Source organism: Juglans regia, chromosome 7 (genome assembly GCF_001411555.2).
Source record: "Juglans regia cultivar Chandler chromosome 7, Walnut 2.0, whole genome shotgun sequence".
Taxonomy (NCBI): domain Eukaryota; kingdom Viridiplantae; phylum Streptophyta; class Magnoliopsida; order Fagales; family Juglandaceae; genus Juglans; species Juglans regia.
Window position 1 is genome coordinate 17,858,699 of NC_049907.1, and position 23,645 is coordinate 17,882,343.

At 30.8% G+C, this 23,645-nt stretch overlaps 1 pseudogene; it reads right to left on the minus strand.

Annotated features, from left to right (window-relative positions):
• Window positions 1–20,357: 20,357 nt before the first annotated feature.
• LOC118348886 lies at window positions 20,358–23,551 on the minus strand (annotated as a pseudogene).
• Window positions 23,552–23,645: the final 94 nt, after the last annotated feature.

Sequence of the window (23,645 nt, forward strand, 5' to 3'; positions counted from 1 at the left end):
TATAATATACTTTATAATTTTAATTAATTAATTAATTAATTTAGATGTCAAGTACTGATGATCATGATCATGATGATCTGAAGGTTGAAGTAGTACGAACTTGACATAGTCGCTGATCATGCATGCAACTTCTTTAAGAAATAATATTAAATATAAATAAGTACTAGTACTATGTATGTATATTATATATAAAACCTGATACGTACGTATATACGACGTTCTAATATTTAAACATGTTCGGTCAATTATTTTGAAACTTTTGATAAAATTAAGAAACTTTCAACACAATTTAATTAATTAAATCCCCTCGTGATAGTACAATATATATATATTGCAGTGATCAAATGATCATCATGATGATCAAGTACAGATAGATCATCAATCAAATTATTATATAGTAATATTAATTAAAATTAGTTGGTACGAACTATATTCTAATTTAATGGGCAAGTACCCTAGTGATCAACCGGTCACCTGTGGAAGCAGCAGCAGCAGCATTTTATAATTTATGACCTACTTTTAATTGCTCCCACGTTGATAATTATTCCCCACATTCATACATTGTCGTTAAGCGCGTTTTCACACTAATATTATTTGACGTATTTTTTGTTTAATTATATATATCTCACGGCCTATACTTAAATACTGTTCATAGATGAACAGTAATGAATAGCAACAAAATTTTTTTTCGCAGGGTTTTTTTGCCGTTTGCTACTGTTTATAAACAGTAATTATGAACAGTAAATATTAAATACTGTTCATAGATGAACAGTAATAGTAACAAAAGTTTTTTTTTTCACATGGTTTTTTGCCGTTTGCTACTGTTTATAAACAGTATTTATGAACAGTAGGAAAAAATATTAGTTTTTGAGTTTTAAATTCCAACCATTCATCTTTAATTTTCAGATTTAATCAAACGATAGAAGTTTAAATATTGATTTAAACTAACATAAAATAGATAATTAAATTTTAAAAATTATATCATACACTTAAAATTAACTTCAATTTATAAAATACTAATTTCTCATCATTAAATAAAAGATAAAGTTTTACTGAATATTAAATAAATGATGAAATTTTGTTAAATATTTTTAAAAAAGTATAACAATATAAATAATTAGAGTTTTAACATAATTTAAATATGATAATATTCTTAATTAACTAAAAAGAACTGCTACAACTAATGAAGAAGTAGCCTAAAAATATGTCTTGAATGTGTATTTCACTTTTTTATTTTTATTTTCCTTTTTTCATGTATTTTTAAAAATTCACAAAATTTTTTTTTTTTCACATGATTTTTTGCCGTTTGCTACTGTTTATAGACAGTAATTATGAACAGTAGGAAAAAATATTAGTTTTTGAGTTTTAAATTCCAACCATTCATCTTTAATTTTCAGATTTAATCAAACGATAGAAGTTTAAATATTGATTTAAACTAACATAAAATAGATAATTAAATTTTAAAAATTATATCATACACTTAAAATTAACTTCAATTTATAAAATACTAATTTCTCATCATTAAATAAAAGATAAAGTTTTACTGATTATTAAATAAATGATGAAATTTTGTTAAATATTTTTAAAAAAGTATAACAATATAAATAATTAGAGTTTTAACATAATTTAAATATGATAATATTCTTAATTAACTAAAAAGAACTGCTACAACTAATGAAGAAGTAGCCTAAAAATATGTCTTGAATGTGTATTTCACTTTTTTATTTTTATTTTCCTTTTTTCATGTATTTTTTTAATCATCATAAATATTTTTAAAAAAAGTAAAAAATTCACAAAATTATTAAAAAAACACTTCTTCAATCACTAGATAAAAAAAAATTAAAAAAAAAAAGGGCAAACGTCGCTCGGACGTTACCTACTGCTAGTATATATATATATATATATATATATATATATATATATATATATATTATGTGAGAAATTAATTAACATCCAATAAGATCATGCATATGCATCTCCGTGCGTATCTGCTTGATTATATTATATAATTCATGCATGTTTTTCTTTTATACATATATAGTACTTTCTTGCGGAACTCAAACCTTGTTAGCTAGCCTTTTTTTCTTTTATTTTTTCTTTTATTTTTTTTAAAACTAGTATAGCAGATTTGGGAGTCAAGACAAAACATAAAATTCTCATATCATTTCATCTCATCATTATACATTTTTCAAATTTTTTTATAAAATATAATAAACAATTTAACTTTTTCAAATCTCTATTTAAATTTTCAAATCTCAAAATAATAATAATATTAAAATATAATATTTTAAATTTTTATATAAAATTAAAAATTCTCATTCCCACCTCACTCGAGATAGAAATAAAATAATATATATATATATATATGCATTTTTTTAGGACATTAATAGTGTTACCAACTTACCAAGAGTTTAACGTGGGATATATATTCTCTGTCAGTCATTTAAAGACTTGTTTGGATGGTGATCACATTAAATAAATGAGATCGATGATTTGTAAATAATAGTGAAATAATTTAAATTTATAAGATATTTTATGAAATTTTAAGAAATGAGAGAGAAAAAGTTGAATAAAAATATTATAAAATTAAATTATTATTATAATATAATTTTATTTATGAATTTGAAAAAGTTCAATTATTTTTTATGTTTTGTTTGAAAGTTTGAAAAAATAATAATAATCATATATTATCTAAACATTACATAAGTATTATAACTTTTCTAAATTTCAAAACAAAACACAATAAAAAAAAAAACACAATCGAAGTTATTATGATCATCATGTGTAACATGCATGCAGAATTCTAATTGATAATTACTAACTACTTTTTCATGTTCAATTAATGATGCAAAACCAGAACATGAAGTGAAAATGATCTGCGAGTTAATTACATTATTCCATTCTAATCAACATCATCATCATGATGAGTGTTAGCTGTGCTGCGACATCAAAATTCAAAGAATATTATTGCTAGCTAGCTGCATGCACAATTAATCCGCATGCATGCAGATGATGATCAAGCTAGCTAGCCATTCCTAGCTTTGAAAAACAACCTTACTTTTTTTTATCTTGATAATATTATTGACCAAATGTCGACCTAAATACGGTCGGTCAAAACTAAGAAATTGAGGTACTGTTCATTTTCTTGGTTCATGGAACACACCAATCAGCTTAGAAAAAAGATACTGTCGTAGTAACATGAGTTTAAAAAATAACAAGTTTTTAATGCTTAATTATAAATAATGACTTGTGATATATATATATATATATATATATATATATAGGTATAACTATTATTAATTATTCTCCACAATATTTATCGTGGTTTTGATTGATTGAGTGGAGATAAGAGCATATAATATGCACAAACGACTGATCAGCATGCATGTGGAGGTCAATTAATATTACATCATATATATATATAACTTAAAAAGAGACAAACTTAAATGATGAGCTTCGATCGGTCGCCATGCATATATATATATATATATATATATATATATGCTTTTCAGATACCTACCACCTCCATTAAATAACATGATGTTTCAAATCTAGATACATCATGAATGATACATATAACCTCCTCTTTAAGTGGTGATCAGTGTTAAAACCAAAGGCATTTTCAATCATGTAGATATATTATATCCATTAATGTCGATTAAAGGATAAGGTTCTGCCCCAGACACCTGAGCCGGCATTGCTATAAAGAAGACATGCCATTATTATAAGGACTAATTAATAATTATAATATTGTCCGGATAAGATATTTTTGTATACGTATTTTTGGAGTTTAATGAATATTTAATTAGATAAAATATATTTATAATCGTGAATTATGCAACTTTCACGAAATCGTTTTGAAAAAGTAAATAAAATATGAGATCCACATAAAAAAATTAATTTTTTAATAATTGACCCCACTTTCAAAATAATTACGTGACATTTACGCACTTCACAATTATATATAAAATTATTCATTTAATTAATATATGTTCACACTCGCGTGGATAAGTACTACTACAATAAGGATTATCACGTAGACCCATATGATCCATATATTTTTTTATTCGAATCGGAATTCTAAAATATATCATGAATTCGATCATAATTATTAAGATACATTATCATGAAGTATGAGATCATGATCATGATCTGGTCTTCACAATATTCCGAAAGTGTTTAATTTTCTTTATAAGCAAATTATATTAAATTAAAAACAGAGGTATAAGAGGGGATGGCTGGGTGCCCTTGAACAAACGCCATAATATAGTATTTACAGTAGTTAAAAAGAAGAGTTAGTCTATATACAATTTCTATTTTTTTTTTATGTAAGTTCATATAATTATAATTAAAAAAAATTAAATTTATAAGAATATTCTTTTTAAAATAGTATTTTTTTCTTTTACCATCATTCATCAATGAGACTGTACACACAATCTCTTACTCAAGATTGCAAATAAAATTTCTCTTAAAAGAAAAGAAAAAACGGCAATAGCCAAGAACGAGACTGCATTAAGCATTTTGTGTTGTCCAACAAATGGACTCAATTAAGGGTTGTGGAAATCAACAGCTATAATCGTATAACAGGAGTGCTACAAGTCATATTTGTAACGGGTCAAGTACTCATGAGTATTATACTATACAGATTAATTCGAACACAACCTGTTTATCACGCTTTAATCTGTTTAATCTATTTCAACTCATTTCAAATAAATAGGTTGAGCTAACTAGTATATTTATTTATCTTAAACCCAATTAATATAATTTCTAACTATGTAAAATCATTCGCAATTACAATTAGATTCATGATAAAATATTTTATTATCAATATCTAAATTAAGAATATATAAGATAATTACTATTTTCATAATATAAAATTACATATTAACAAAAAAAAGCTCAATAGTTTGAAATAATAAGTAGTCAAATACTAATATTAATATTACATCCCAACAAAAACAAAATGCATATAAAACTAAACTTTTATAAAAGTTAAAAATAGAATTTATTCTTGTTATACGGATTGATTGTGGGTTTCATAGGTTGACCCACAATTCACTCGTATATTAAATTATTAATCGTGTCTTATTGGTACAATTCGTTTAATCCAAACTCATTTATATCAAACCCAAATCTACTAATTAATCCCATGCTGAGTTCACGAGCCATGCCAGGTATTGCCACCCCTAACTACAAACAATTGTTTTGACGCATTAATTTGTTGGAGATTCTCGTATATATCTGCTACCTCCATTTCCTCATACAAGGAAAGCAGAAACATGTTCAAAATAAGGTTAGTTCTGATCTCAAACTCATTTCAACTCATTTTATTTAATCATTATATATTTTTTTAAATTTCAATATAAAATATAATAAACAATTCAACTTTTTCAAATTTTAAAATAATAATAATATTAAAAAATAATATTCTAGCAATATTTTATTTAACTTTCAACTTTCATCTCAACTCAACTTAATTCAACATCCAAACGCAGCCTTAGAGTCAAGATGATAAGCTAGTCATAAGCGACTCACTGCAGGTGGCGCACAACACTGTATTGGGTAGTGAATGCTGTTTTTGAAAGATCGTAGCTAAGCCGAAGAGCTCAATGGTACAACGCATGTACTCATGGTTACACGAGTGGATGTGCGGTGGCGCGTGATGAGGACCAAGCGCGACTTTGATAAACTTGTGTGAATCATGCACTGCTCCATTTTAGATGTCATTCTAAAAGAATGTAGAAGTGTTAGGCTTCGTTTGGAACTAAAACTCCTCTCAACTCATCTCAACTCATCGTTACAACTTTTTCAAATTTCAACATAAAATATAATAAACAATTCAACTTTTTCAAATTCTAAAATAATAATAATAATAATAAATAATATTCTAACAATATTTTATTATCTCAACTCAATTTAACTCAACTCACTTCAACATTCATACGCACCCTTAATCTAATTAAGGATCTTTAATCGGATCACTTTGTTTTACATATCAGTTATCTTCTCTATCGATGATAGGACCGCGTCTAGTTTGACCATATATAGTTTCACGTTATCATTCATGTGGTTGATGCTCTTGCATGATTAATTCAGAAATCAGAATCTCATGTATAACAATTAATTAATTTATTAATTCTGGTAATTTGCTTAATTCGATCAATTATATGTCGTATCAGACAGCATTATTATGCGTGTGAGGAGTTTTGGTCACTGTTAGCACAACAGAATATTTGCCACCATTACACAGCACTACACAGCACGCATCTACTGTCAGACTACCACAACAGAAAGCACAACAAACTTCTCAACAGAATGGCAACAATGACAAGGTCGTGCCTCTATAGCACCTTCTAGAATATTCTTGTAAATTTATTTTTGGTATTCTGAGTCTTCTATAAATAGTCATGCACTGTATGAAGGAAAGGAACTTACGGAAATACCATTTCAGAAATGTTAACGCCCATTGAGGCATTTCAACAAATGCTTTGTCTTCATTTGAGCTTTACATTTCTCTTCATGGTATCATAGAGCCGCATAGGATTTTTTTTTCCTTCCTCATGGCCCCCTCTCCATCACCGAATCCTTCCCTCACCAATGCCGCTGCTCATCTTATAACTGTAAAGCTTTCCACCGATAATTTCCCTCTTTGGAAAGCTCAGCTTCTTGCATTTCTCAAAAGCCATCAACTCTATAGCTATATCGATGGCTCGGTTCCTTCTCCTCCTCCCTTTCTCGATGATAAACCCAACCCAGCCCACAGCTCCTGGCTTCTACAAGATCAAATGGTCATTTCGGCACTCTATTCCTCTCTTACCGACAACATTCTTTCCCAAGTTGTTGATTGTGCCACCTCCCATGAAATCTGGACCACTCTCACCAATCTTTATTCGGCTCAGTCCACTGCCCATCTGATGCAAACTCGTTACCAATTAGCTACACTCAAGAAAGGATCAGACACTATCTCCGCATATTTTCACAAAGCTAAAGCTCTAGCCTCCTCACTCTCCTCTGCAGGTCATCCCCTTTCTTCCCATGAATTTATCATCTACCTATTGACTGGTTTAGAAGCCGACTATGAATCTGTCGTGTCTTCCATCACCACGAGACCCGAACCTCTATCCATTTCTCAGGTTTTTAGCTACCTTTTAAACCATGAATCAAGACTTGCTCATCAGACCCAAACGACACTCTCTGTCGCGTCCTTCTCTGCTAATTCCACCAATTTCCGTCCATCTTCCAGTCCGTCTACTCGAGGTCGTGGCCGTGGGTATCGACGTGGTCAAGGAGGAGCCCGAACCGCTAATACTGGGTCTCCTAACTTTTTCTCTTCTCAGAATCAACACAAACCGACGTGTCAAATCCGTACCAGAGTCGGTCACTCTGCCTTCCAGTGTTTTCATCGCTTCACCCACAACTATCAACCTTCTCCACCTCCATCCCTCATAGCCAATTACACTTCGGTTCCTTCCTCTTCGTCAAATCAGTGGTTTCCAGACTCTGCTGCTACAAATCATTTCACGGCTGATTTTTCCAACTTGAATCTGGAGTCCACACCATACAATAGACCTGATCAAGTGCATATTGGTGATGGGTCGTCTCTTCCCATTCAAAACACTGGAGCCGACCTTCTTCCCACACCAAATGGCAAATTCCTTCTCCACAATTTAATTCATGTTCCTTCTATTACTAAACACTTATTATCTGTGCGTCAGTTTTGTGTTGATAACTCTGTATTTTTTGAATTTAACTCTTCTGGTTTTCTTGTGAAGGATTTGCACACTCAGGAAGTACTTTTTCAGGGCACTGTTAAGAATGGCTTATATGTTCTTCCACCAAGTGATGAGCTCATTTCCGGATCAACTGCTTCTACTCAACCTCAAGCCTTCATTGGTGAAAGGACTACTCCTCAAATTTGGCATTCACGTTTAGGACATCCGTCTCCTCGAATTACTTCTTTGACCATTCGTCAACATAATCTTCCCATCACCTCTACACCTCTTTCTTTACTTTGTAATGCTTGCCTTCAAGCAAAATCTCACTCTTCCCCACCCTCTCTCTCCCTCTCGGTCTACTCTTGCTTTTCAACTTTTATTTTTTGATGTTTGGAGACCAGCGCCTGTGCTCTCCTCTAATGATTTTAGGTTTTACTTTTCTATTGTTGATGATTTCACTAAATATATTTGGTGCTTTCCCTTACGTACTAAATCTGAAGTCTCTACTATTTTTTTAGCTTTCATTAGATTTGTTCAAAATACATTCTCCAAAAATATCATTGCAGTTCAAACAGATTGGGGTGGAGAATTTCGTCCATTTTCTTCTCTTCTTCTCAAAATAGGCATCTCTCATCGCATTACTTGTCCCTATTCTCATGCCTAAAATGGAAGTATAAAACGTCGTCATCGTCACATTGTGGAAACTGGTCTATCTCTTCTCGCGTAGTCCTCAACTCCATCAAAATTTTGGGCTGAGGCATTTCAAACTGCCACTTTTTTAATAAATAGAATGCCTACTCCTATCTTAAGAAATATTTCTCCCTTTCAAGCTTTATTCAATAAAAAGCCTGATTATAACTTTTTACGGATTTTTGGATGTGCCTGTTGGCCCAACCTTCGTCCGTTTAATCGTTATAAAATGGATATGCGTTCTCAACTTTGTGTTTTTATTGGATATAGTTTGAATCACAAAGGTTATAATTGCTTACATCTTCTTACTGGTCGTGTTTACGTCTCTCGTGATGTTCGATTTAATGAAAATCACTTTCCTTTCTCTCACACCAGTTCCTCATTACAGGTTTCGGACTCATCCACTTCTCAAATAAATTCTTCATCTTCCCTTTCTATTTCGGCTCAATCTCCTTCTCCCGAGCCCACTAAATCTCCTCTACCCATTTCTGCATTTTCTCCTCCCAAAATTCAGACACCGGCCCATGTGACTTCATCTCCAGCCCAAGTCCATAACTCTACACCGAGCCATGAGATTCCATCAACACCGACCCATGCGATTACACCGACACAGACCCATATGTCCTCATCTCCAGCCCAACAAGCTAATACTACACCGACCCAGCCGCATAACCCAGCTCAAGACCTACCCGACATCAACCCACCCGGTTCTCCCTCCATATCGCTATCTCCAGCGCCGCACAGTCCCTCTCTCAACCCCTCTTCGTCTATCAACCCAGCTTCCCTCAATCAACATCCGATGCTCACAAGATCAAAAACCCAACATTCTCGTCCTCTCACTCACACAGATGGAACAATAGCTTGGCCTCCTCCCAAACACTCCACCTCTCTCACCGAAACTGCCCCTATTCCGGAGGAACCTCCATCCTACACTATTGCCGCTCAATTCCCGGTTTGGCGAGATGCCATGGCCGCGGAATTTGAGGCTCTTTTGCGAAATCATACATGGGATTTGGTTCCTCCTTCTCCGAGATTTAATATTCTTGGTTCAAAATGGATTCTCAAAACCAAGAGACATGCCGATGGTACCCTAGAACGTCGAAAAGCTCGACTTGTTGCAAAAGGGTTTCATCAGCAAATTGGTTTTGATTATTCTGAGACTTTTAGTCCTGTTGTTAAGCCTGTTACAATCCGATTAATTCTTTCTCTTGCAGTGACTCGGAAATGGGCTCTTCATCAATTGGATGTGCAAAACGCGTTCTTACATGGTGATCTGGAAGATGATGTCTTCATGCATCAACCAACTGGGTTTGTAAATCCTGACTATCCTCAGTTTGTGTGTAAACTCCGAAAATCGATATATGGTCTAAAACAAGCTCCTAGGGCTTGGTTTGCTAAACTAAGTTCACGATTATTAGAACTCGATTTTCATGCATCTACATCTGATTCATCTCTGTTTATTCTCTCTACTGCCTCTGTTTCGATCTATGTTCTAGTTTATGTAGATGATATTATTGTTACTGCCTCTCACACATCTCTGATCAATGAATTCATTTCGGCTTTACGTCTCTCCTTTCCAGTTAAAGACCTCGGGATTTTACACTACTTTCTAGGGATTCAGGTCTATAGAAATTCGTCTGGTCTATTTCTGTCTCAACACAAATATATTTCTGATCTCTTACATCGCACTAATATGCATCATTCTAAATCAATCTCAACTCCAATGGCTTCCAACACAAAACTCACGGCAGTTGATGGCCCCTCTTTTGAGGATCCTCAACTTTACCGTAGTGGTGTTGGCAGCCTTCAATATCTTTCTTTTACTAGACCAGATATCTCTTTTGCTGTTAACAAAGTTTGTCAATATATGCATTATCCCCGTCTAGCTCACTGGCAAGCTGTCAAGCGTATTCTTCGTTACCTTCGCCTCTCCTCTTCTTTTGGTCTTGTCTTCTCTCCTATCTCTTCCTTTAAGATAACAGCCTTTTCCGATGCCGATTGGGCTGGTTGCCCAGATGATCGTAAATCAACAGGCGGTTTTTGTATTTATCTTGGTTCTCATTTAATCTCTTGGGGTTCAAAGAAACAACCCACGGTAGCTAGATCCTCGACTGAGGCTGAATATAAATCTGTTGCAAACACAACTTGTGAAATTCTCTGGTTACAATCCTTGTTGACAGAATTAGGAATTATTATTTCAGATATTCCCACTTTATTTTGTGATAATCTTGGTGCCACTTACTTAGCTATTAATCCTGTAATGCACTCACGCATCAAACATGTTGCATTGGACTATCACTTTGTTCGTGATCGCGTGGCTGCCAAAGCGCTTGCTGTCAAGTTTCTTCAAAGCAAAGATCAAATTGCTGATATCCTCACAAAGCCGCTCTCCACAGCTCGCTTTTCACTTCTACGATCAAGCCTCACCATTCATGAAGTGCCGCTTGAATCGCGGGGGGATGTTAGCACAACAGAATATTTGCCACCATTACACAGCACTACACAGCACGCATCTACTGTCAGACTACCACAACAGAAAGCACAACAAACTTCTCAACAGAATGGCAACAATGACAAGGCCGTGCCTCTATAGCACCTTCTAGAATATTCTTGTAAATTTATTTTTGATATTCTGAGTCTTCTATAAATAGTCATGCACTGTATGAAGGAAAGGAACTTACGGAAATACTATTTCAGAAATGTTAACGCCCATTGAGGCATTTCAACAAATGCTTTGTCTTCGTTTGAGCTTTACATTTCTCTTCAGTCACGAGGTTATTGCGTAAGCTAGCAGTGCCATCAATTAACAAATATATTCTCAGATCCTGGGTTGGAAAAAATGGGATATGGTACTTGATCTACTACTATATATATATAGCTATATAGTTAGGTTTATTTATTTGTTTATAGCTAAATGGCAGGAGATCATTTTTTAATCTTTAAATCACTGCAGCCATATCATATATATGCAGTACCAGGACTTCCAACTCTAATCCATTATATATTCTTTCACAAATCAATGTTATAATAGTTAAACAGTTTTGTTATTCATTTATTTATTTATTTATTTTTAGTTTTTTTTTTTAATTTTATTCCTCTTAAACTAATTGAGTTCTTCTACTCATTATCCGTACATCACATATTTAATAAGAAAAAAATTAAAAAAATCATATAGTGTATATATATGTACGTGGCCGGATGATGAGTAGAATTGTTCGTATATAATTAAAAGAAATTTCTCATATAATTTCCTTTGTAATTAATTCATGTTGACGCCTCCAATTTAGAAAATGAAATAACAATAGGTTGGAAATTTGAGACGAGATCATGAGTTGAGTTGAAATTATATAAGTTGATATATATCAACTCACCATCCAAACCTAATTAACCTGAGTCACCACCCTTAATGATTGTTAGAAATGATCATAACACAAGATCTCTTCATACATATGATTTGTATGTTATTAGATTTTCATGCTTGCTTTAATTTTAAATTAAGGGGGGAGTAGTGGGGTGAGGAATATGACGGGCGAAGAATATTCTCATGCATATTTTAGTCCCGCTTTGATAAAATTTAATATAGGATTAATTATTAGATGAGACCTCGATCGAGCTAGGGTTGAATTTAAGATGATATACAAATTCATTCCAAATGTATCACATATATGACTAAAGAATATATATATATACATATACATATATATATATATATATATATAGAGAGAGAGAGAGAGAGAGAGAGAGTACACACACATGTATAACATGCCGCAAGATGAAATGATATTGGAACTTTAATAAGAAACTTCTGATAAAGGACATTACCTACCACGTACGCTACTGCCCAACATTGCTTGCATGCAACTTAATTAGCCATTAATATAGTTTACAGCCTTCACCGACACCTTGAATTTGACTTTTTATTTTAATTGCGTGAAGTATTGTTGAAAGAGTACTAATATAATATATATATATATATATATATATATATAATTGTACAAAATTGTCAATTATATAATTAATATATACAAGGAAATAATTAGGACTGATCATGAATTAGATCATGTTGTTAATGACCCAACTGTTACAAGTTTAAAGTAAATACTTGAAATTTCGTTATATCAGTATTTTTTTTTAATTAATATATACCATTAACCGAACATTTTTCATCTTAGTTTCTATAATATTTAATGCACATTAAAAGTCATGAACCGTCCTAGCTACAAATGTTGTGAAAAACGATTATAGAAAAGTAAATAAATAAAAAAATATTTCAATCGTACGATATAAAAATTTATGTAATTCGACAACGTACTTATATTTAGGGCAGGTTTGGGAGGTGGGATGAGACATAAAATTCTTATCTCATCTCATCTCATCATTACACATTTTTCAAATCCGCATACAAAATATAATAAACAATTTAAAATTTTTAAATCTCATTTCAATTTTTTCAAATCTCAATATAATAATAATACTAAAATATAATATTTTAAACACTAAAACAAAACATAAAATTCTCATCTCACTCCCAAACCTACCCTTAAAGAGTTGTAAAAGATTTTATTATCTTGATCAAGAATAATAAGATAAAATACGCTCGGAATACATTGTTCCGTAATACATTTTAAAACAAAATACACTGATTATTGACAAAATACACTTTGAAGCGAAATACACTGATTATATAAGTGAAACATATTGTATATTATAATTCAACCTTTAATTAGATGGATGAAAAGTTAAAAACTAAAATATAAATAATAATTTAGAGATAATTTTGAGGTAGGAAGTAACAAATCTAGCTATATTCCTCTATTCTCAAAAACCAAAAATCAACCATATGTAACAACCGATTCGATTCAAGTCTACATATCTCTTTTCTTTTCTGGAGATTGATAAAAAAAACAAATATATATATATATAAATATATATATATATATATATATATCAGGTCCTTAATGCCGTCCCATTTGTGGCATGATGTGGTGACTGTCTCCATCACACAGAGTCTAATCATTCAATGCTCATCACATCTACTACCAACCTAACTCAACATGTGGACCAGCACTAACATGCATTTTTACAAGAAATATTTTTTTTTCTTATTTTTTTTCTCATCATTTTACGTGATATTAAATAATAAGTATATAAATAAAATATAATAAATTATTATTAATCATTAATATCACATCATAAAATAATAATAATAATAAATAAATAATGAATGTTTCAATATTATATATATGGTTGTGCGCTTTAATTTTTTCAAAAAAATTTACACAAATTTTTATTATTCATATAATTTTTACACACTACATTTTTTTTTTAATTTTTATTATTTATTTTTTTATTAAATATTTAATACATAAATAATAAATAAAAAAATAAATTAATTTAAAAATAATAAATTCAAAAACATATTTAAAAGGTGCCCACGCTGCATCCCACCAAATTTGTCCGTAGGCCGGTTGTCGACTCTTCATCTAGAAAATCCCCCAAATTAGTAGCTAGCCGATGACTTTGGCCTCTGTCCTGTCCTGGGGCTAGGGACATATTTTAATTAATTAGCCGATGATACCCTACATCAACTACTACGCATGCTTTTTCAAAAAAAAAAAAACACACACATTTAACTTAAGGTTCAAATTGAGCAGACTACTCCGAGCGATAGAGTAGCCCGACTCATATATCATTCTTGCTCATTTGGTGTGACACTTACAACTTTTTTTTACAATTTTTATACAACCATATACTAAATTGAAAATATTTATATAAAATGATATTATTTTTAATATAAGTTATTTTATAAAAATATTCCTCATTTAACATAATATAATTGTATAAAAGTTATTAAAAAGAGTTAATGTTAAAGTGTATATATTTTTTTAATTACCTTCTTTAACAATTAATGTGCAGCAATCATTGCGCGCATGCATGGGATCCACTTTTGTATCACATCTTTTATGGATAACTTTATCATCATGTGGTCCTTATTTTTCCATTTTTAATGCATACTCATTCGATGTTGTTTTGTATATTATTACTAAAATTACTAAAAAAATTCAGATGGTCCTGATTTTATGAATATTTAGGGAAAATCTATTTTGTATATTAATTAATAATTACCAAGTTCATCATGTTAAATATCAATATACTATATATCAATGAATAGTTATCACTTCATTTATCAAAAAGCTGTTATAAGTTGCTCACTTTCAATTAAGTTAATTAGAGATAGAGCCATGTAAAGTAAGATTAATATGATTAATTTATTTTGACTGGGTGGATGGATAAAATATCAACACAATCAATTTCCCACGTGATAGTGCACAGTATAATTGGTAGCTAGCCATGTGATCAATTGATAATGATCAGCATGTATGCAATAGTAACTTCCAACTTTATATTTTAATATATAGCTAGCTAGCCCCAGTCCACCTACCAGCACGCAGCATTTCTGATCTATTTTTTATATTTTAATATTTTTATTTATTCAATATGATTATCAAAAAATAAATTTTATTAAAAATAATATTAATTTAAATTTTAATATAAAGATAATAATATTAATATATAAATTGATATACAAACTTGATTATATATAACAAAACTCTTAATTAAATACATGATGATAGAGAGATGATTGTACTTAATTAATACATACAAGGAAAAAGTAAAGACATATCTGTCTATTATTTAAAAGCGTCTATATGTATACTGTTTACTACTGTTCATAACAGTAATGAACAGTAAAGTAGCTGTTTTTTTTCTTTGCATGTTTTTTCGCATATCTTATTACTGTTCATCAATAGTATGATGAACCGTAAAGAGTTTTTTTTTTTGGGTTTGTCCGTGTGAATGCCAATGTGCGACGTAATACCGCAATAGTGCGTAGGGAATGAGAGAGAGGAAGAAATAAAAAGTAGAAAAAAATATTGATTTTTGAGTTTTAAATGAACAATAAAGAAACTATTTTTTTTTCTTTGCATGTTTTTTCGCATATCCTATTATTATTTATTATATCATACACTAAAAATCAACTTTAATTTATAAAATACTAATTTTTCATCATTAAATAAATAGTGAAATTTTATTGTACATTTTTAAGAAAAAAAAATTATCTAATTAATTTAAATTTATAATTTAAATTTCATAATAAATGATGAACATAAATAAATAATGATTTTATTCTTATACATTATATTATTTTAATATTCAAAATTACACTTTATTTTTTTCTTCAATTTGACAGATGTGGCAAACGTGCTTTTTTTTATCAATTAGAAAATCTTACACCATACAGGATTTTACACAAGTACCACTAATTTCAAAGTAACCAAGCTCATTTTAGAGATCAACGCAATCACTAAATCAAATAAATAGCAAAAATAGAAAAAAATAAAAAAATATGAACTAATTAATTACTGTCGTCTGGCCGATCTGACGCTTCTGTCATTGCCGACCTTACTATACTAGGATGCCAATTAACCTTTTATATATGTGTGCATATATATCTCCTTATATTTTTTGTTTATATATTTTTTTAATCATCATAAACATTTAAAAAAAATAAAAAATTCACAACATTATTAAAAAATAATTCCTTAATCACTAGGTAAAAAAAAAAAAAGGGGGTGAGAGAGGGAGAAAGAGAAAGCGAGACGAAAATGAAATTTTTTAAAATTTAAATCTAACATTTCATCATAACTCTATAAATTTGATCAAATGGTAAAAATTTAAATACTAATTTAAATTAATTTACAATAGATAATTAACATATAAATATCATATCATAAATAAATTATCAAATTTAATTTATAAAATACTAATATTTCATCATTAAATAAATGATGAAATTTTGTTAAATATTCTTAAAAAAGTATAACTATATAAATAATTAGAGTTTTAACATAATTTAAATATGATAATATTCTTTATTAACTAAAGAGAATTGTTATAACTAAAGAAAAAATAGTCCGAAAATATGTCTTAAATGTGTATTTTATTTTTTTATTTTTTATTTTATTTTTTATGTATTTTTTTAATCATTATAAATATTTTAAAAAAAATAAAAAATTTATAATATTATTAAAAAAATACTTCATCAATTACTAAATAAAAAAAATAAAATAAAAAATTAGGCAAACGTCCCTTTAGACGTTACCTACTGCTAGTATTAATTATATGCACTCATCAAGTAACACGCAAAGTTCCTTTTTTTCTAGGATCGTGCTACAGCCCCCGCTGGGGGCTCCCGCTGGGAGCTCCCGCTGGGGCTGTAATGTATTTTTGTATGTGTTTTTTTTTAAGTTGTTTTTTATATAATGTTTTTTAATATTTTTTAATATTTTTTAAAAAATAAAATAAATTTAGAATATTATTAAAAACACTTTCTTAATCAAGAAGTAAAAAAAAATTATTAAAAAATACTTGCTTAATCACGAAGTAAAATAAAAAATCATATAAAAATATTTTATATTTTATTTCGTGATTAAGCAAGTATTATTTAATAATATTATAAATTTTTTTATTTTTTAAAAATATTTAAAATCATTAAAAACATCTACATAAAAAAAAGAATTAAAAAATACACATAAAAAAATACACTGAAGCTCCAGCGGGAGCTCTCAGCGGGAGCTCCAGCATTTTCCTTTTTTCTATGTTAATCTTGGTAATAGTCATGTCGGTACTAGTACTACGATATAACATTTGAGTTGATTTTAGTACTACTGCTACGTCCCTCTTGCACGTTATACGTGTATGAAAAAAGCTATTTTATCTTTCTATTTTGTCCACTTTATTTGACAGCCGGTCAAAAATAATTTTATTTATTTATTTAATGATTAAAAAAATAATTTTAAATATATTTTTTATTTTTTAAAAATATTTAAATATATTAAAAATATATATATAACAAAAAAAACTGCTGGGCCACTCATACGTGTATTATTAAATAATTTGTTGTCAACACGCACAGATCTGAGATTGAAGAACAAATAACACCAGTGAGCACAAATAACTTCCATTGTTCTTGTTGTTTGGCTTTGTTCTTTTCCCCATATTCGAAAGTTTTGTTTTTATCTTCTAATTTCTTTTTTATAAATACTTTTCTCTTGTTTTAGCATACTTTATTTGATATTTGTTTGGATGTGATATCTTTTGAGTATGAGTTTTCTTTTGAGTTTAACGAATCCCTTTAGATGTACATATGTATTACATCTTTTGATTTATTTTATTTTATTTCTTTTCTGCATGTCATTGTAATATTGTTTCATATTTGAGGATCTTACTTTTATTTTTTATTTTTTCCAGAAATTGTATACGTTAACAGTTACCATCTTTTGATGTAACACAAAAACAAACATACAAATGAAAGGTTGAACAACAAATAAGAGCGGTGAACATATTATGAATCCACTAGGTAGAACTTATACTTGAAAACTAGCTTACAAGGGAAGGGTGTCTACGGGCTTATAAACCATCAACCAATCCCATACTTAGTCGATGTGGGATCGTAACAACTACCACGCTTTACAACCAACATCCATGGCGGTCTCGGGACTCACACTGGCTGGCTGTGCGCTAGGTCTTTTCTTAGCTCCGAGCGAACATTGCTATGCCGACATCACCTCTCGTGTCGCATGATTGCAACCGTCGCAACATGGCCTTAGACGTGGGATGACTTTTTGTTATGAACCCACTAGATATAACTCATTCTTGAAAACTAGCTTACAAGTGAATGGTGCCTAGGGGCTTTAGACCCTGGGCTTCGAGCCCATCTCTAAGGCCAAGCTCATCAATAAGTCTAAGAAGGCGTATTAGAAGCTTAAAGCTAAGAGCCCCACAGATAGAGGGCTTGTAACCACAATCACTAGATAAGATATCTCCGAAAACTAGGAATGATGCCCATAGTTGGACATAAATATCCTGAGTAAGATAACTCCTGCAAAGGGATCGTGAAGGATAAGCACATGAGATTGGTAACCAGAGTTAGTCGCCATCACGCCACATTCTTCTATAAATAACTTGTTAGAGGTAACAAACAGTTCATTTTCATATACATTTTGTCCTTACATTGTTACTAACTTAAGCATCGAAGTTTATATAGGGCGACCAGCGCCATTTCTTCGTTGTCACAAGGTTATTCGTACAATTAGTAGTGTGAAACACGTCCTTTACATACATTATGGAGAAGCTAGATCTATAATGTAGATCCCAATAATATTCCCATTTGTTTTCATACGGTTAGTTAATTATTTTTTAGAACTTTATAAAAATGTCACTAATTCAACAAAAAGCATATAAAAATGCTAGCCCCATATTTGCCTTAAAAATATAAATAAATATAAGAGCTCTTTCGTAAGGATAAAAAAAATATTGTTAATAAATATTATTAATATTATTGCTGTTATTTATTTTTATAAAGAAAATGATAACGTACAATTACTTAAAACTCCTAATAAGATGGCCGGAGCAACTTGTCTTGGAAGGAGTGCATAGCTGGGTAAATTCGCTCACATATATATAGTGAAGCAATTATTATTCTAATTTTATTATTGGATAATATATTTACTAGAAACTAATATTTATATAAATAAATTTAATCACATAATTACTTGTGTTTTAGATTATTTAAAAATTCAAAAATACTGTCCTTGCAACATTTTAAAAATAAAAATATAGTATGATTTTTTATATACTTGGTTGTAATTGATTGTGACATATATAGTTGTCGTTACAAAATGGATCACATCATTGAGGGCCATGTGTTACCCACGACAGCAACATGGTGTAACATCTTATTAATTGGTGTTGTTTAAGAATGCACCCATACATGTGACATGCCATTCAAAGCAATTTATTATTAATTGTCTCAAAAAATATATTATTATGAGAAATTATATTTATAGTTTTAAGATGAGTAATATTGATGCATTTTTTTTTTATAAAAAAATTGATAAATATAAAATCTACATAAAAAAAATTATTTTTCTAATACTAAACTCTATTTTTTTTTAAAAAAAGAAAATGTGCAGAATTTGCACATAATTACTTTATTATTATTGATTTGAAAGCCCAATACATGATTAAGGAGTTTGGTTTACGATTCGTTATTATAAGGGTGTGTGTATTCTCTAAGGATTAAGATGGCAACTTTCCAATGTGATCACCTGGGGCTTTCAATGAGCCAAAATTTCAATAGAAAATAAAATATAGCTCCAGCTTTACGCAAGTTGCAACCATCATAATCTCAACGGCCTTCGAGATCGGGTTACTTATCTTAAACGATACATCAAAGACTTGTCATCATATGGCAAGTTGGACTCTTTGATGGATCAGGATTTGAAGCTATTCTATATAGAGAATAACTTGCTGCATGTGTCTCCTATAAACCTTATATATCGACGACCAATGACAGCTTGCCACGTAAGGGGCACATGAATAAAATTGAGAACCGCGCAAACAGGGGATTGAATTCCTTCTTGCCCTCTCTCAACAAATATAGTTGCATAATCAGCACGTAAGTCAAAGTCACTAAAGTCCTCATCATATTCAAGAATCTCTCTGTCAAGATTACTTCTCGTCAAAACAATTCCATTCTTCATTGCCACAAGCTGACCACCTCTGGAAAGGCAAAGCGGGTCTATCGGAAAATATTCAACTCTAAGCATTGGTGCCCAGGATTTTATGACTCCATATTCCATCATTCCTCATATCTCCATTAACCCACTCATAGAAACATTAAAACACAGGCACTCTCCAAGATTTCCCAAAGTATCGATGAATTCATACCCGCAGTTCCCAAATAAATCCATGGAGGGCATCGGCTAAATCAAACCTACCTATTTTATAACCAAAAAGTGGCTTGCATCACATTTGAAGATGCAAATGCAGAGACCCATTGCAAAGGATCCCTGCTGAATCGTCCGCCATACCTGGATCGTCGAGGCCTCAAAGAATCCTCTTCCATGAATTTCTTTTGAAAGAGAAAACCTTGGCTTCACTTTCCCGAGAAGGAGGCTTTAGGAAATTAGTCACGAGAAGCTTGTAGTCATCAGTGGATGGATCATATCCAAAGCCATGCCTATATATGTGCCCACGGAGTGAAATACCAGGATCGGGTAGTTTCCTGTAATTTCCCGTTGAAGGATTCAAAATATAGAAATCCCTATGCCTAGATAGAGCCACACAAACAAGACCATTGCAAGACCCAATGATGCTAACTTAACGACCCCGTTTTTGGAAAGGGACGACAAGTACACTGGGAGTGGTACTATGCTCAAATGTCTCATCACAATTTAGGGATCGAATTTCAAAACCGGATGATATGAGAAGTCTTTGTGAGCACTCAGATGTAGGGCTGATATCGGTCCGGTCCGGTCCGGTCTTGGGCCATAATGTGGACCGGACCGGACCTATTCGGTCTACATTTTCTTCACCCTGGACCGGACCGACTCATATATAGGTCCGGTCCGGTCCGGTCCATTTCGGTCCGGTCCAGGGTCGGTCCAGTCGGTCTGGACATGCCTAAAATGGGCCATTCAGCCCATCTAAATGTGATTTTTTTTTTTGTCCAATTTCAATTATTTTCGGCCCATTTCAAATTTGGTATATTTTTTTAACTAAAACTATTTAAAAAACTTGATTTTGAAAAATACAATGATAAAAAAAAAGTTAAAAGTTAAAACTAATCTATATAAAATAAAAAAAACCCAAAAAAAAAAAAATAATAATACAGATTTTGCCAAGGATTGCTACCCACTGATTTTGTATGTTAATATATATGGAGTATCAACAAAAAATAATAATAATACAGATTTTGCCAAGGATTACTATACTAATACTATATATTATATAATAATACATTAGTAATTTAGTACTAGACTATTAGTATATTTTTTTCTAATACCATATTAGAGTCTATTACTATACTAATAGTATATATTATATAATAATACATTAGTAATTTAGTACTAGACTATTAGTATATTTTTTTCTAATACCATATTAGAGTCTATTACTATACTAATAGTATATATTATATAATAATACATTAGTAATTTAGTACTAGAAGTAGACTATTAGTATATTTTTTTCTAATACCATATTAGAGTCTATTACTATACTAATATTATTATACTATATATTATATAATAATACATTAGTAATTTAGTACTAGACTATTAGTATATTTTTTTCTAATACCATATTAGAGTCTATTACTATACTAATACTATATATTATATAATAATACATTAATACTATAAACTTATAGTGATTAGTTATTATCAATCATGATCAATATAAGTTATAACTTATAACTATATAATAGATTAATAGTATTAGTATTGGACTATTAGTAATATAGTATAGGCTATAGCTATATGTTAGTAATATACTAATATTAGTTATAGTGATTTAGTATAAGTTATAACTATATTACTATAACTATAAGTCTATAAGTCTATAACTATTAACTATTGTCTTAGACTCTTACTCTATGTTAGACTATTACTAATTTACTAATATACTATTAGTATATATTTTTATTAATACCATATTAGACTTTAGAGTCTAGAAGTAGACTCTAGACTATTAATATAATACTTGTATTAGTATAAATATTAATAATTTAGTATTACTATAAAATTATAAATATTACTATTAGTATAAACTTATAAATGTGTATTAGTTAATAATTACTTACTGATGAATTAGTGATAGGATTAGGTTAATTAGTCAAATGAAAATTATATACTTAATATATATAAATTATTAAATTATATATATATTTAATTCGGTCCGGTCCGGTCCGGTCCGAAAACCAGCCGGACCGTGGACCGGACCGAATTAATTCGGTCCTCTTATTTTTGGACCGGACCGGACCGGAACAACTCTCGGTCCGGTCCGGTCCGGACCGAATTGGCCGGTCCGGTCGGTTTTCCCGGTCCGGACCGCCCGATTATCACCCCTACTCAGATGCTGGAATTGCGATTTGGAAAATTAGGGATCCGAGATTAGGGAGTGCCAACGTTTACTTACACACCTAAATCGTACCAAAGAATTGACTGTCAACCGTAAGAGAATTTCTACGATGACGTTTTTGGGTAGATGTAGTGGAAAACCTCAATGACATAATCGTTTATACTTCGTAGACATCGCTCTTATTTCAAATTGAGAATAAGTTGTTGCAGGTTAGGGATTTCGGGGGGGATTTCCCGTGAGAGATTGAAGGAGAGAGAGAGAGAGTCGAGCGGGAAGGGAAAGGAAGCCACATGATCCCTTGCTATGCGTCCCCACTGTCACAATTGAGGAACCCTTACGTGGCAGCTCCTTATTGTCTCTGATAAGACCTCTTTACAGGAGACACCGGTTAGAAGCGTTTCTCTTCTATATAATCCAATGCAGCTGTTGATTTTAAATTAAGTAGTTGAAATTTTGTTAATACCAACCAATTAATTAGCATTTGCCATTTTAGTACGCAAAACCTCAACTATTGGAGAAGTGCTACATGATTAGCTACAAAGAGATCCAACAAAAATAAACTCACAAATTGACATGATTTTATAAGATATGTACGATAGATTTACTTTTCAATAAATGTAATTTTACAATATAACGTACAACATGATTAAATTACCTTAATTTGTGGATTTAATTTCATGGAATGTCTATTTTTCTAAAAGAATAATTGGTGGATGGATCGAGTTCCATGGGTTTCCACAATTTCATACAAATGATGATATTGTCATAATTAATGGATTTTGGGGTTCAATATAAATCAATGGGTCAATCGTGATACCTATTGGTGGGATTGTAGAAAAAATCTAGTTATTCTGTTCTACAATTTCACATCCCCAGAAGAAACATAAATGCCAAACAGAAGTAAAAGCATAGGCAATGTCAACATGACAAATATTACAAAATATCAGCACTAAATATTTTCAATGAATCAGTGTTCTCGTATATGTAATTGAGAACATACTAACTTAGATAACAATAATCCTGCTTCCACAAGCACTTCCCTAATGCCTCCTCATCATTGTGTCATGAAAATGAGAAAACCTTGTCAATACAAAGGATCATTAAGCAGGAAATTGTCTGTGGAAAACGAGCTCACTAGGGATGGTAATTGCTAAATGCATCTCTTCATCCCTTCCGCATCCTGCATTGGACACCAAAATGTGTTCTAAAACCTTATTAAAGCTCACCCAAGCATTAAAATGTCCAAAGTTTGCA